This window comes from Tenrec ecaudatus, chromosome 15 (genome assembly GCF_050624435.1).
Source record: "Tenrec ecaudatus isolate mTenEca1 chromosome 15, mTenEca1.hap1, whole genome shotgun sequence".
Taxonomy (NCBI): domain Eukaryota; kingdom Metazoa; phylum Chordata; class Mammalia; order Afrosoricida; family Tenrecidae; genus Tenrec; species Tenrec ecaudatus.
In genome coordinates, this window is record NC_134544.1 from 104049169 (window position 1) to 104066098 (window position 16930).

Here is a 16930-nt window from a genome sequence, read left to right on the forward strand (position 1 = left end):
ACAAAAGTTTGTGTATGTAGTGTTGATTAAACAAACATTACCCATAAGTGAAATGGCACTGAATTATACTTATTAATGAAAACCATCTAATCTGGAGGAGAACAACAGGAATGATGATTCCAGGGGAGGGACATAGGGAGACAGGGGATAAAAAATGGGTGTTATCAAAGCCAGGGACAAAGGAACAAGAAGTTATCTGAAATCTATGGCAATGAGGATGTAGGGCTTGATCAAGAGCAATGTAACCAAGAGGAATTACTGAAACCCAAATGAAGGCTGAGCATGATAGTGGGACAAGAGGAAAGTAAAAGGAAATAGAAGAAAGGGCTAGGAGGCAAAGGTCATTTCTAGAGGTCTAAATACCGGCATGTACATATGTAAATATATTTATGATGATGGGGAAATAGATCTATGTATGTATATTTATAGGTTTAGTATTAAGGTAGCAGATGGACATTGGGGCTCTACTCAAGTACTCCCTCAATGCAAGAACACTTTGTTCTATTAAATTGGCATTTCATGATGCTCACCTTCCCAACATGATTTCTGAAGACAAACTGGGTGTATAAGCAAATGTTGAGAAGAGAGCAGATATTGCCTGGCTATCAAGAGATATAGCATCTGGGATCTTAAAGGCCTGAAGATAAGCAAGTGACCATCTAGATGAGAAGCAACAAAGTCCACATGGAAGAAGCACACCAGTCTGTGTGATCACAAGGTGTCAAAGGGATCAGGTATCATGCATCAAAGAACAAATATCATATCATTGTGACTGTCGGGGAGTGCAAAGTGAAGACCCAAAGCCCATCTGAAGGCAACTGGACAACCCCTTACAGAAGGGTCGCTGGGAGCAGACAAGCCAGTCAGGGTGGAGTATAGCACCGATGAAACATACAACTTTCCTCTCCTACCCCCCATTATCATGACCCCAAATCTACCTTACAAATCTGGCTTGACCATAGCATGTACACGGGTACAGGTAAGAGCTGGAAACACAGAGAATCCAGGACAGATAAATCCCACAGGATCAATATTGAGAGTAGCTATACCAAGAGGGGAAGGTGAAGGTGCGGGGAAATGGGGTACCGATCACAATGGTCTACCTATAACCCCTCGTAGGGGGCCGACAAGAGAAAAGTGAGTAAAGGGATACATCAGTCAGAGTAAGACATGACAAAGTAATAATAATTTATAAATTATTAAGGGTTCATGATGGAGTGGGGTGGGGGAATGAGAGGAGGAAAATGAGAAGCTGCTACCCAGGGCTCAGGTAGAAAGAAAATATTTTGAAAATGATGGCAACAAATATAAAAATGTGCTTGAGACAATAGATGGATGTATGGATTGTGATAAGAGTTGTACAAGCCCCCCAATAAAATGATTTTTAAGAAAAGAAAAACACCTAATCTAACATACCAGTCCAAAATTAATGCTAAAAAAACAAATAGTGCCTTCACAACACATTTGGAATATAAATACTCTATATCCTTGGAGTTCAAGGAATTTTAAACCATGCATTGCACTCATGAGTGTCTATGTGCCTGTGTTTCCATTCATTGTCAACAGTTTTTACGTGACAGGTAGGATGAGAATGATCATGATAATCTGCTTGTCAAGAAAAAATGGGTCATTTAGGAAAATAATGAAGGGTCAGAGTCATGTATATATTTCTACTGCAAGCAGAGTTTACTAGTTTACTAGTTCCTCCTTTCAAGTTAGCAGTGATGATTAGAAAATGTAGGGAAGAAATGAAAAGTGAAATCTGTCGCTGGAGATGCTGAGAGCCAGTTAGAGAACATGCAGACTCCAACAGGAAATCCTCCTGATTGCTCTTCTGTGCCTTTCTAGGGCGGGGACCTGTGATGTTTTGGGTCTTTAGTGCCTCCTGCTGCTCTTTGCCTCCCTTGCAGGGGAGGTTTGTGTCTGGGCTCACATTGAGTCCCCACAATGTGTACCTTGCACATAACACAGGACTGTGTCATGTACAGTCAGGGAACTCAGCTAAAGGGAGAACTGGTTCTTGTAATTGTCTTTGGTGATTAGAGAGTGGACTTCAGAAGGATGAGTGATACTATGTATCACCACCATAGCATATGTGGCCCCACCACTGCAGACCCTTCCCCAGGGGCCAGCTCCAGCAGTAGCTACTGGTGATGGAGTAACCAGAGACCATACAGGTGAGGGAGAACAATAGACTGTGCTTGACCAGACCTGGAAAAGACTCCTGACGCAGCACCTGGGACAGTACACCTAGAAATAAAGAGAGAAGTTCCTGTCAGTCACATGCACTCACCACAGGCCCCATAAACCAGCTTTGCTATCTGAGACCCTCACCTTGGGGAACTGTCACCAGGCACAGAAGAACACAGAGCAACAGCGTCTTTGACCACAACTCTGCTTTTCCAGAGGAGCTACAGCACTGCCTGAAGATGTACTGGCTTTCCCAGACCAAGGGTAGAATGTTACCTCCACATTTAGGGCTTGTCATGGACACTGAAGTGGCCTTTCCCCAGGTGAAATGGGTGCTTCTGAAGCCTGAACATTCCTGCTCAGTCTCTCGAGTTATGCATGGCCACTGAATAACTGCTCAGAGATCTCACCTTGAATTAATTAACCAAGCTTACAGATTCATCCATTTTGGAAAATTATCCATACTTTTGACAGTGCAAGCAGTGGCACTATCTTTGAACGTGCTATTTTAAAGTTTATTTCCCATTCAGATTTCCACTTCGTTTTTATCCCTCATATCAATGTCTGCAAAAAGTTCCAGACCGAGGGTTGACCTCATCCATTTTCCTCCTTACTTCTAACCACTGTATAATCTCTAATGTATTCTAATTTTTTAAAGGTTGAAATACAATTAAAGAGTGGAACTCACATGGCTTCTCTTGAGCAGATTCTGCTGAGGGGAATAAGTAATGATTTGGTAAAAAACAAAAACCCAGAGGTTTAGTCAATATCCCGAGATTCAAGCACAGGACAGTTTCCCAGTTGTCAGTTGGAGATCACGGAATTGAGTATTTTCTCTCATGTAGGCTGGAATGTAATCACTTGATCCCAGTCACTGCAGCAGACTGCCTGCCATCTCATGGCATCTGGTGTTGGTGGGTGTCTGAACAATTTAAGATTCTGACTACGTGCATCTCTGCTCATTAGTCCAGGTCACTTTCTTTCTTTTCTTTTTTACAGTCCAGGTCACTTTCATCTCTGTGTGTATAAGAAGTAGATTTATATACAAGAGCAATTGAACATTGAGAAAATGGCCCAGCCCAGCCCAGATCAAGTCCATAAGTCTGATATTAGCCTATATGTCCAACAGCAATCTATAAAGTCCTCTTCATACTCACGAAACACATGCAATGATGCCGAATTTAGAAGATCACAGGCCAGTGGGTAGCAAGTCTTTGCATCCAGTGTCATTGGAAACAGCTCTGGCAGGGGTCTCGGAATGGCTTCCCCAGCATCCAGGGCTGCACGGGATGGGTCAATTTGTCCTCTCAGCTGCGGTGTCTCCCAAGCTGTGAAGTAGTGAGAAAGAGTGTTTCCTGCCTCCAAGGATGAAATACTGGATTTCCCAGAATTCTCATGAGAAGGCCATGCCCACACAGAAGCCGCATTGGCTATGATCTGATTGACAGGCTAGACTCCACCCCTACATTCTTAATCATAAAATTGACAAATGATTATATAACTCCCACAGTAACCCTTTGTAAATGACGTTTTTATCACGTGTACTACAAAGTACCCGTATATGCTGGCAGTTTCCTTCCACATTGAAGAAGCGTTGCTTGGGCTCTATATTCCATATGTTGCTTTTGTTTTTTCCCACTGCTCCAAATCATGGTCAGTAATTTAATCAATATACCCACAGAACTTTCCAATTTTTGGAACTTGGAAATTGTAGAAAAATAGGGGCCCAATGAAAGGGCTATCAAAATTATCCAGTTTTCTACTGTTGTAGAGAAATCAGGCATAGTTCTTTGCAGCTTAAAATGACAACTACTTGGTTATTTCATGACTTTGGGATGAAAACATTGGCATCAAAGAGAAGGTCTAATGCTGGCCAATGCAGTGCCTCCTTGCCAATCTTTATTGCTGGGTAAGACATCAGCTTCTGAGACTGTACTCATATATACTCCCACATATACTCTCTCATGCTGCCTAAGGCTGCAAGATGGGAGTTATGCCAGGGTTAAAGCAAAGATCTTGCTTCAGCACATGGGGCCTTTATTTTATCCTGAGTGTGCAACTATATCGGGAATATTTCATTTAAATGATTTTGTTTTTATATTTAAATAGAAGACCCTCTTGAGCATCAGTGATTAAATAGTTTACTAAAGTGGCTGGGCTCTATACTCCGTGAATGTCATCCAGGAATAGAAGATGATGAGCTGTTGAGGAGTGCCACATTCTGAATGATTTTCAAAGAAAGACACTACATAATTAGCTAAAATCCGAATTACAAAATTGATGAAATGGGGAGATCTGATCTGATGTCTTCAAAGTTAGCAAGCAAGCATGTGGAATGTCGTGGTCCATCAACTATCATTAAGAATTGCAAGTTAAATGGTCAATAAATTAGTAACGCAAGTTTACTATTGTGCTTCTGCTTCAAAAGACAGACTGATACCATGAAAGACTGGTGAGGATGTAGAGTGCCAGAAACTACCAAATGTTACCGTCACATTAGAACAATCTGGCAGCTTTTTCACAACAGCGAATATAATTTTATAATATAATCAAGCTGCCATTCTCCTCAAATCATTTAAAAATAAAGCTACATAAACTATGCACAGTAATTATAAAGTGCTTTTATCCATAAGTTGAAATATACCAAACTCAACTCAGTGACATTGCATAGATGCCAAGTGAAAGTGACCCTATAGGACAGGGAAGAACTGTCTTTGAGTGTTTCAGATACTGTAACTCTCTAAAGGACTAGAAATCCTCATCTGTCTTCATGGAATAGCTGGTGGTTTTGTACTGCTGAACTTGCAGCTAGCAGCCCAATGCATAACCACTACTCAACCAGGGAATCTATGAAAAGAGGGAAGAAGGAAAATCAACCGCTAAACTAGCATCCCAAAATGCTGATATCTGTAAGACTGAGTTCAGGCCTGCTTCAACTCCTCAACCATTCCTCCCAATGCACTCTTTGCCAAGACTCTTGAGAATTGGTGCTCAATAGGTGATGTATGTAAGTTAACAGCAGTTAAATTCTTCTACTTGTTATTGCCAGGTTGGAAATATGACATTTTTATTTCAAATATAAGATAAAACATTACAACAGAGTTAATATAATTGTATACATTACAAAATAATTAGGGCATTTCAAGATGGAAAGCAAAACTCTATTAAAAATGTTCCTATTGAAATGAATAGAACAACTCTGAGGGTGGTACAGGGCAGCATACTAACATAAGTAACTTTCAGGTGATCAACGACTGTAAATCTAAAAGCAAAATAAAGTGCACACAGCAATGTTTTCTGTTTTATAAAGGTCATTACCATGGGTATGTGTCCCCAAGTTATGAAATCATTATACATCATTGAAAAATTGCAGAGTGTCATTGTAAAAGACATAACTGGAAATGCCTAATATGAAATGAAAATGTTCTCAATACATCAAAAATCTGGACAACTATGAACAATAAAATATATAACTTAGAATTGTATAAAAATATAAAGGATACAGGAGGGGTGATGGGGAGGAAAGGGGTTGGGATAAAAAGGAAAATCGGCTTCCAGGAACCGAAGCAGAAGGCAAATTTTGAGAATGATGAAGGCAACGAATGTATAAGTGTGTTTTACACAATTGATGTATGTATGGATTGCGATGAGTTATATGAGCCCCAATAAAATAATTTTTTTAAATGTAAAGGATACAATTAATATTCCTGAATTGATACCACTATAATAAATGATTTAATGAACAAAGTTAATGAGGAAAATGAAACAAACATCTCCTACATAAGCATTTTAAGTGTTCTATGTATTTACCCACTTAAAATAGTAAAAAATGAAGTTCTTCAGGATTTTACTGCAATTGGGTCCTAAATTAAACTAAATCAAATTAGACTAGACTAAACTAAATCAACTCAAACCGAACTTAATGACATATTGCGTTTGGTGAATCTGCTGCAAAATATATCTTTAAAATTTTAATAATAAAAATATTACCTTGAGGAATATGGTGTACCTGACCCAAGCCATGGTATTTTAAATGATATCATAAACGTGACCCCTCATTCTCAACAATATGGTTTTTTATTTGTTTGGGGTTTTCTATTGCCTGTCAACTGATCCTGTGGACACCTCATGATAGCACAGATGGTGTTCTTCCATGTGGGTTAGTTGCTTCTCTGCTAGAGTGCTGCTTGTTTAACTTCAAGTCATTAGGACCCCAGATGCTATATCTTCTGATAGCCTGGCACTATCCGATTTCTTCACCACCCTTGCTTATGTGCCCATTTTGTGTTCAGAAATTGTGCTGGGAGTGTGAGCATCACAGAATGCCAGGTTGGTCAGAGCAGAGACACAAAATCCATCTGTAGACAATAGGACATCTATTCAGAAGGGTCACAAGGAAAGGGATGAGTCAACCACAGCTCAAAATAGCACCAATGAAACACACAATATCCCTCTGGTTCCTTGATGCTTCCTCTTTCCCCACTATCATGACTCCAGTCCTTCCTTTCACTGCGGGCTAGACCAGAGCATGTGCACAGGTACATATAAGAGATGAGAGCCCATGAACACGGAATCCAAGAAAAGGAATGGGAGTAGCGATACCAGGAGGGTGGTGGGAGGGTGGGAAGAGGAGGGGAAGAAGAGGGAACTGATTACAATGATTGACACATAAACCACACACACCCCCTCTAGGACAAACAACAGAAACTGTGGGAAGTGAGACATGGTCGGTGTAAGATAAGAAAATAATAATACATAATTTATCAAAGAGTCACGTGGGTGTTGGGGGAGGGAGAGAAAAAAGAGGAAGTGATATTAAGGTGTCCATAAAAAGTAAATGTTTAGTAAATAATGATGGCAATGTATGTACAAATATGCTTGATACAATTGATGTATGGATTGTTATAAGAGCTGTAAGAACAACCCAAGTCGATCTATGTTGACCGTCTCCCCAGAAGGCAATACAGAGGACAACACTGAAGATATAGCCTGGGGAGAGAGGTGGCTCTGTCCAGACCACACAGGACCGAACTAAGGGGGAGAGAGAGAGAAAGAACTTCATCATGACACATCAAGCCCCAGGGACGACATCATGCTCAGAGCATAGAGAGCACCGTAGGGCCTGCCCCACCACAAGACAAGACATTTTATCACTGACCCATAACAGTACAAGGGACAGCACTGGAGACATTGTGCAGGAAAGTGTACCTGATATGCCCCATGCACAGTGGGGTGAGAGGCAAAGGGAGTGTACCTGGACAGTAAGGGGAACAAAGTAACCAAGTCATCAAAGAATCCTGAAAATAGACTTCTGGCCTGGGGTACAGGGCTTGTCACCTCTTCAGACTTGATCGGAAAAAATACATTAGGGTCACCAGACAGACCTGGAACTATCTATTATTTTTTGTTGTTGCTTTGTTTTTGTTTTATTATGTTTTGGTTTTTCTTCCACCCTCTGTCTGTCTATATAAGATAGGCAGGATGAGCAATCCCAAAGAGAAACTACAGGACCGGCAGTTCAGGGGGGACATGGAAGAAGATGGGGCGGGGAGAGAGAGTGGGGAGCCAACAAACTCATAGACAAAGGGAAAAACAAGAGATCTAAAATTGATGGTGAGGAGGGTGTATAATCCCGAGTAGGGTTTTATGAAGAGCAATGTATCCAAGAGGAAATACTGAGAGCCAAATGGAAGGTGAGTATGATAGTGGGATAGAAGGAAGGTGAAAGGAAATAGAGGGAAGAAATAGGAGTCAAAAGCTATTTATAGAGGTATAGCTATGGGTCTATAGATATGTAAATATATTAATTTATAATGAAAGGGATAGAAGCCAATGAACATATATTTATATGAAAAGGTGTAAGATAGCAGATGGAATTTGGGCCTCGCTCACGGCCTCCCTTAACCCAAGAACACTTTGTTCTGATTACCTGGCTCTCTTTGATACTCACCTTCCCGACACAATTGCTGAAGACAAAATGGGTGCATAAGCAAATGTGGTGAAGAGAGCGGATGGTACCCAGCTATCAAAACATATAACGTCTGGAGTCTTAAAGGCTTCAAGTCAAACAAGCAGTCATCTAGCAGGGAAGCAAATGAGCCCACATGGAAGAAACACACCAGCCTGTGTGATCATGAGGTGTTGATGGGATCAGCCATCAGGTCTCAAAAGATCCAAAACAAACAATTATATTGATTTGAGAGAGGGGGGTTGGAGTGGAACCCAAATCCCATCTGTAGATAATTGGATACCACCCACACCCTCAGAAGTAGTATAAGGAAGGGATGATTCAACCCAGGTGCAGTATAGCACCGACAAATCACACATCATTCATCTAGTTCTTGAATACTCGCTCCCTACCCGCAAGGCCGTAACCCAGTTCTACCTTACAAATCTGGATAGACCAGAGAATACATATTGGTACAGCTAAGAGCGCTCGACACATGGACTTCAGGAAAGATAAACCCCTCAGGAACAATAATGAGAGTAGTGATGTAATGAGGCTAGGTGGATGATCAGGTAGGGGGAAGGGTAAAAAACGGGGGACCTATCATATGGCTGGATATATAGCCGCCCCACCTCCAAAGGGGATGATAACAGAAATGTGGGTGAAGGGAGACAACGGACAGTGTAAGATACAAATTAACAATAACAAAATATAATTGAGCATACTCTGGTTTCTCTTCAGATCGTATAAATCTTTTGCCTTTTACTAAAGATTTCCATGGAGAGGAACAATTCTGAGTCATAAACTAATTTTTTGAGGCCATGCACTTGCAAGGCTTACTAAAAAAATTGTATGTATATATATATATATATATATATATATATATATACTTGATCAAAGGATATATATATACAATTGATCAAAGGAGATATATATATTTGATCAAAGAGGGAGAGAGGGGGAAAAAGAGGGTTTTATAAGAAGAGCTTTAGTAGAAAATGTTTTGGAAACCATGGCAACATATGCACAAATATGCTTGATACAATTGATGTATGGAATGTTAGAAGAGCTGTAAGAACTCTTCTGACATTCCATTCATCAACTGTTCTTACAGTTAGAAGGGCTGTAAGAACAATAAAATAATTTATAAAAAATAAATAAATAAGGAAACTTCGCCAGAAGTGCCTTGACAGCTTAGTTATGTAGACTTGGAAGTTAGGAGAATAATTTTTAGAATCAGAATGCATTAGTTTTCAATCTCATACACGCTATTTATAAGTTATGTAAGCACATGCAAGATACTTAACTGCTCTGAAATTCATTTCATTAATGTATACAATGAGGATTAAAAGTTTGTAACATTTTTGGCAGTATTCAACAGAATTATGTATTGCAAATACAATAACAAAAATTATTTTTTAATTTTAAAAAATGATTTTATCAGGAGAGCAAAATGAGAGCCCATAGATTGGGGGAAAACATCTGTCATTGAATAAATTGCTGAATTTTATCAGTGCAATTGCCTTATACCCTAGAGGAAGATTGACAATGATTTTCTCTTTTGTTTCTTTGCTTTTTTGTTTCTTTCTGCTCTTTGTGTGTTTTTGTTGTTATTGTTTGTTTGGGGTTTTGGTTTTATCATAACATGACCGCAAAAGTAAATCAGAGTTATTAAACCCATGGGCTAGCTGACAGACATCCTCAAACTACGGCCCGTGGGCCACATGCAGCCCGCCCAGGACATTTATCCAGCCCACCGTGTGTTTTTTCCCCATTTGTTTTACTTCAAAATAAGATATGTGCAGTGTGCATAGGAATTTGTTCATAGTTGGGTTTTTTTTTTAAAAAAACTATAGTCCAGCTCTCCAACGGGTCTGAGGGACCTTGAACTGGCCCTCTGTTTAAAACGTTTGAGGACCCCTGGGCTAGCATATGGATTTTGGGCTCCTACTTAGTTCTTGCCCCAATCCAAGAATAGTTAGTTCTTAAAACATGGCCCTGCTCGATTCTCGCTTTCATGAAGAAATCACTGAATACTTCATGAAGACCACCCCCCAGGCTTTCTTGGGTCACCCCCGGACTCCACTAGCTTCACCTCACATTGGACACCTGCAAACACAGAGGCACCGTGATTAGATGGCACACATACAAACAAATGCACTCACAATTATACACACAGCAGCAGGGTGTACAACAATTACCATGTAAAATGGCCAGAATGAATGCCACGTTTGGTGTAAAATTCATTATGAGTCTTGTGGACTAGCTTCTGGGCAGAAATGGTAACACCAGAGACCCCAGAGACTGGGACTGTCCTCTGAGATCTCCCACATCAGGGGCTCTGACTGGTTTATCAGTGGCAGAGAGCTGCATTTTCATGTCCTCTGATATTTAGAAGCAGATGAGTAGAGAATATGGGCAAGAGTTCTCCCTCAGACTCAGAGAAGCACAAGCACTCTCAAGGTAAAACAGAGCTCTGAGACATGTACTTTATTGTTGTATATGAGTTTGTAAGTAGTTTTCACTCTATAAGCTTTACATTACACACACCAACCTTTGTGGTGTGAGAGCTCACAATGAATCCTCTCTCGTCCCTCTTTTTTTTTTTTTAATTTTTATGACCCCAGTTCTACCTAACAAATCTAGCTAAACTGGAGAACACACATTGGTACAGATAAGAGCTCTTGACACAGGGAATTCAGGACAGATAAACCCCTTAGGAACAGTAATGGGAGTAGCAATATGAGGAGAGGGGAATGGTTGGGGAGGAGGGAGGGAGAGAAAGGAAGAACCCATCACAAGGTTGGCTGTATAGCTCTCCCCAACCCCCGAAGGAGATACATAACAGAAATGTTGGTGAAGGGAGACAAGAGACAGTGTAAGATATAAAATAATAAAAGCAATATATAATTGATCAAGAATTCAAGAGGATGGGATGGTGGGAGAGGGAGGGGAAAAAGAAGAGCTAATACCAAGAGTTCAAGAAGAAAATGTTTTGGAAATGATGATGGCAACATATGTACAAATATGCTTGATGCAATTGATATATGGAATGTTATAAGAGCTGTAAGAGCCCCCCAGTCAAATTATCTTTTAAACAAATAAATAAAATATCTATCTAATGCTTATGATCAAACTCACCCACTCTGCTATGCAGTCAGTACTCTAAAAAATGTGTTCACAGTTTAAAGGAGTCTTAATGATCACAAACCAAAATCATAGTTCCCCTTTCTGACTCTAAATTACACTGCCACTAAATTACATGAAGTTACACTTCAGGGGCTAACGAACCCAGGATGGGCAGGAACACCACAGGCTGCGGAGAAGGGTGAATGGCAGGTTGGCAGGTCAGGTTTGTGACTAGACAGGAAAATGAGTCCAAAATGGGCAGGTCAGATGGCAGGCCATTGGCTTAAGTCCAAAGAAGCAAAGGTTGCCAAGTTAGATCCAGCAAAAAGCCTCTCGTCCCTCTTAAGATGTAGATACCCATGATGATGGTGACCGGCGCCATCGTTTGTTTCTTGCATAGGAACATTATTGGTTTTCTTGCCATCCAAGAAATCCCTCCATTTTTGTGATATATTCAGCTGTGGGCATGAGGTTGTTCAGAAAGCATGTAGAATTGCATCCTCTTTCTTCTGTCATGATCATGAAAACTGGATATTTATCACTCGAGGTCATCTTCTCAAAGAGTCAGTTTTTGTTTAATTGACTTACTGATGGTGTTCATTCTATTTCATTTACTTGAGATCTTATATTAATTATTTCCTGGCACCCCTACCCCTTCCCCTGTAAACCTGGGCGGTGGCACACTCATCTTTCTCTAATTCCATTAGATGCAAAATGAGGTCATTAACGTCAGTTTGATTTCGACACTATACAGGTGGTTGTTGCTACAAATAGCCCACAAGGTTCTCTTCGGTTGAATCCCACAGTTCTGTTGTGCTTTCATTTTTTGTTCAGTCCAATACAGCCATCCAGGATATAAAATTCAATCAATACATATCATAACTATTAATAATACAAATACACAAAACTACTTTTGCACCAATCTTTGTCCATTTTACATGGTAATCATTGTAGACCCTTGCTGTGTGTGTTTAATATCGAGTACATTTGTTTGTGTATGTGTCCTCTAATCGTGGTGTTTCTGTGTTTGTAGGTGTCCAGTGTGAGCACCATCTGGGGGCGATCTGAGAAAGTCGTGGTGGTGGTGGGGTGTCTCGGAGACTCTCCTGTGCAGCGTCTGGATTCACCTTCAATAGTTGTGAAATGCATTGATCCCATCAGGCTCCAGTGAAGGGCCTGCAGTGGGTTGTATACATTAGTTATTCTGGTGGGACTACATTATACACAGACTGAGCAAAGCGTCAATTCACCATCTCCAGAGACAACTCTAAGAACACTCTCTTTCTGCAGATGATTAGAAAGAGCATGAATGTCGAGGAAATGATCATGCATTAATGTAAGAGACACAATGTGGGAAGTCAGTGAGAGCCCAGACACAAACCTCCTCTGCAGGGAAGAGACTGGACTCCAGGGGGCGCTCAGGACCCGAAGAGCGCAGGATCAGGCCAAGGAGCAGTTGTAGATGGTTTCAGTTTGGGGATTCTGCTCTGTCTCACTGTGTTCCTAGATAATCTCTCCATTTTTATTTACTGGTTTTGTAGTCTTCCCTGGTGTTTCCAAATTCAAAAGTGGTATTGTAAAAGTAGGAAATATTCTCACCTGCAGTAAAAGCGCCTGTGCCTTATGGAGGGAAAAAAGACCCGGACAGGTGCCCCCAGCACCAGAGTTTTGATAAAGCTCAAGGATAGATTTTATAATTAGACTCAGGGCCACTGAGGTTTCTACATGATGCAAATGATGAAGTGTACACACATGTCTGAAAGGTTGGTGGTTTAAACCCACCCAGTGATGTCTTAGGACACAGGATTCATGATCTGCTCTGTGTTGTTAGGTGTCATCGAATTGCTTCCGGCCCATAGCCAATGTACAATTGAACCAAACACTGCCCGGTCCCGTGCCGTCGTCATAATTATTGCCAGGGTTGAGCCCACTGATGGAGCCATTGTGTCAATCAATCTTCTCAAGAACCTTGCTCTTTGCTGATCTGTCCAGACCCACACGATGAGGTCCAGACCCAAACTATGAGGGAGAGAGCAAGCAAGAGTGAGAGTGAGAGTGAGAATCTCATCATGGCCCACCAAACCCTGGGGATGACATCCCTGCTTGGAGCAGCCAATCCACACAGAGGACCGTGTGGCTGGCCCCACCAGGAGACATGGGATTCCTTCGCTGAACCCTAGTGCTACTGGGGACAGCACTGGAGACACTGTGCAGAAAGTGTGCCCAGTTTGCCCCATACACCGCGGGGTGAAATCAAAGGAAGTGCAGCAGGGCAGCAAAGTAACCAAGTCCCCAAGGAATCCTGAAAATAGACTTCTGACTTGGGGGACAGGGCTTGGCACCTCATCAGACCTGATCTGCAGTCCCCCACTACCACAAATGATGCAGTCTATTTTCTCACATTTGGCGAAATCGCAGAGGTCAGCACATCCGGAATGCAATGGATGAATAAACCTCGCCCTGGGAAAACCACCTTCGTGATCATGGTATCTCCCCTGCCAGGTAAGTATTCGTTTTGCTTTGTTTATTTTTGCTTTTCTTTTGCCCTATGTCTCTATATAAAATAAGCAGGATGAACAATCCCAAAGAGAAAACAATGTAACCAGCAGTGGGAGCTGTGTTGGGGGACAGGGCAGAGGAAGTGGTGGAGAGGGGGAATGGGGAGCCAACAAACTCACAGATCAGGGAACAGGAGGGTGTATAATGCCTGGCAAGTGCAATGTATCCGAGAGGAATTACCGAGAGTCAAATGGTGGGTGAGCATGATTGTGGGATAGGAGGAAGGTGAAAGGAGGTAGAGGAAAGAAATTGGAGGCAAAAGCTATTTACAGAAGTATCACTATAGGCATGTATATATGTAAATATATTAATGTTTAATGAAAGGGATAGAGACCAATGTACATGTATTTATATGTTAAATATTAAGATATCAGACAGACTTTGGGTCTCTACTCAAGGCCTCCCTTAACACAAGAACACTTTGTTCTGATAACCTGGTACTCTGATACTCACCTTCCCAACACGATTGCTGAAGACAAAATGGGTGTATAAGCAAATGTGGTGGAGATAGTGAATGGTGCCCAGCTATCAAAAGATACAACATTTGGGGTCTTAAAAGCTTAAAGTCAAACAAACAGCCATCTAGCAGGGAAGCAAATAAGCCTACATGGAAGAAGCACACTACCCTGTGTGATCACGAGATGTCAATGAGAACAGGTATCAGGTATCAAAAGATTAAAACAAACAACTATATCGATGCAAACAAGAGGGGTTGGAGTGGAGACCCAAAGCCCATGTGTAGACAATTGGATATCAATTGCATATCTCCCCACAGAAGGGTTATAAGGAAGGAATGGTTCCAGGTGTAGTATATCACAGATGAATCACACAGCATTCCTCTAGTTCCTTAATGCTTCCTCCCCCTGGACTACCATGACCCAGTTCTACCTTACAAATCTGACTAGACCAGAGAACACACGTTGGTACAGATAAGAGCTCTGGGCACATGGAATTAAGGACAGATAAACCCCTCAGGAACAGTAGTGGGAGTAGCTACATCATGAGAGTAGGGGGATGGCCCGGGACGGCGGGAAAAGGGGGAACTCATCACAAGGTTGGATATATAGCACCCCCTCCTAAGGGGACGAATAACAGAAATGTGGGTGAAGAGACACAAAGGACATTGTACGATACAAAATAATAACAAAAATGATTGATAAATGATTCATGAGGAAGGGAGGATGGAGAAGGGAGGGAAAAAAAGAGAAAATTATACCAAGGACTCAAGTAGAAGAGGTCTTGGAAAAGATGATGGCAACATATGTACAAATATGCTTGATACAATTGATGTATCTAATGTTGTAAGAGCTGTAAGAGCCCCCAATAAAATGATGTTTTTTTAAAGGAAAACAAAATAAAGCTTCCTATTTTTGCCACTCCTCAGCTTTATCAAACACAATGCCTTCTCCAGGGACTGGTCTCTCCTGACAATATTTCCAAAGTATGTAGGATGAAGTCTTGCCATCCTTACTTCTAAGGAGTGCTCTGGTCTTACGTCTTCCAATACAGATCTGTTTGTCCTTTTAGCAGTCGACGATAGTTACAGTGTTCCTCTTCAGCACCACAATTCAAATGCATTGATTCTTAGTTTTCCTTAGTCAATATCCAAGTTTCACAAGCATATGATGCAATGGGGAATGGCTTGGGTCAGGAGCACCTTAGTCCTCAAAGGAACAGCACTTCTCTGTAATACTCTAAAAAGGCCTTGTGCCGCAGATTTATCTAAAGCGATACATGTTTTGATTTCTTGACTGTTGTTCCATGAGCACTAATTGTGAATCCAAATAAGACTTTAACCTTTTCTCCATTTATCATGATGTTACCTATTGTTCCAGTTGTGAGCATTGTGGTCTTCCTTACATCGACTTGTAATACATACTGAGGGCTGAAATTCTTGCTCTTCATCAGCAAGTGCTTCAACCCTCCTCACTTTCATCAGGCAAGTTTGTCAGCTTCATACTGAAGGTTGGTAATAAACCTTTCTGTCAGGGGAAGCCAGCCCCTAACACATCATTATGGGTCCGGTAGGAGCAATTGTACAGTGATAATAATTAAACATCATAGTAAAGTTATAGAGAGCATGAGAGATAGAAGTGAAGTATTGAAGTAAATGGGAGTCAGACATGCTTCATGGTAGCATGCTGACCTCTGCCCCACTTGATGGTCCACGTGGAGTGAGTGAGAGAGAGAGTTTAAATGGTAGCCCTGGCCCCTTTTATATTCTCTGGGGACACGCAAGCCCCCTAATTACAGGTGAGGACATACGTCACTGGAAGGGGCTGTCCTATAGGTAATAAAGTAATGAGAGAGGGGTGGTCTAGGGACATACATGCAATAGGAAGGGGAGGGATTGGGGTTATACATGTGACAAGATGAGCAGATCCTAGGTTCAGGATGGCAGCCTAACTTTCACCTATTCCCTAGATCTCCATGGGAACCATTATCAGTAGGGTGTGAACGCTTGGTCTCAGGCCTCAAGGAGGAATAGTTTATGTCCCCTGTAGCAGGGAGTGAGGCCTGCCATATAGTCTGGTTGCCTAACTACCCTGGGGAGAATGTCTGTAAGCGTTTGACCTCTCCCCACACCTTTCTCCAATGTTGTTACCACATACTTCTTCATATAAGCCAGCTTCTCTGATGGTTTGCTCATCATATAGGTTGAACAAGTATGGTGAAAGGAAAGAACCCTAAGACACCTCTTTCCTGATTTTAAACCACACAGGTTTTAAATCCCTTGTTCTATTCATTCCCGTGTTCTATTCGGACAGTTGCCTCTTGATCCATGTGAAAATTCCTCATAAGCACAAGGAATTGCTCTGGAATTCCCATTTGTGGTAGCTACATAATCTGGTGTCAATTAGGAGCTTGAGAGGATTAAGAGTGAAGGGGTGGAGTCTAGTCTGTCAATCAGGTCATAGCTAATGAGGCCTCTGTATTCTTTCTCCTAAGAATTCTGGGGATTCCTGAATTTCCTCCTTGGAGGTGGGAGAGATTCTCTCTTACTACACACTCCTTTGGAGACTCTCTACTGAGAAGACACATAGTGCTACACCCTGTGAGCTGGAGAAGCCACATGGGCCTATCCTGATGCAACCAGACCTCTGG

The 16930-nt window shown here is 41.5% G+C and overlaps 1 non-coding gene and 1 pseudogene across 1 annotated transcript; one reads left to right on the forward strand and one right to left on the reverse strand.

Annotated features, from left to right (window-relative positions):
* The first annotated feature begins 8858 nt into the window (after window positions 1-8858).
* Window positions 8859-8974, forward strand: LOC142428293 (U5 spliceosomal RNA). The gene has a single exon (XR_012780217.1). It is a non-coding gene; the product is annotated as a U5 spliceosomal RNA (small nuclear RNA).
* A 4614-nt stretch (window positions 8975-13588) lies between these two features.
* Window positions 13589-13776, reverse strand: LOC142428246 (U1 spliceosomal RNA; annotated as a pseudogene).
* Between the last annotated feature and the right edge of the window lie 3154 nt (window positions 13777-16930).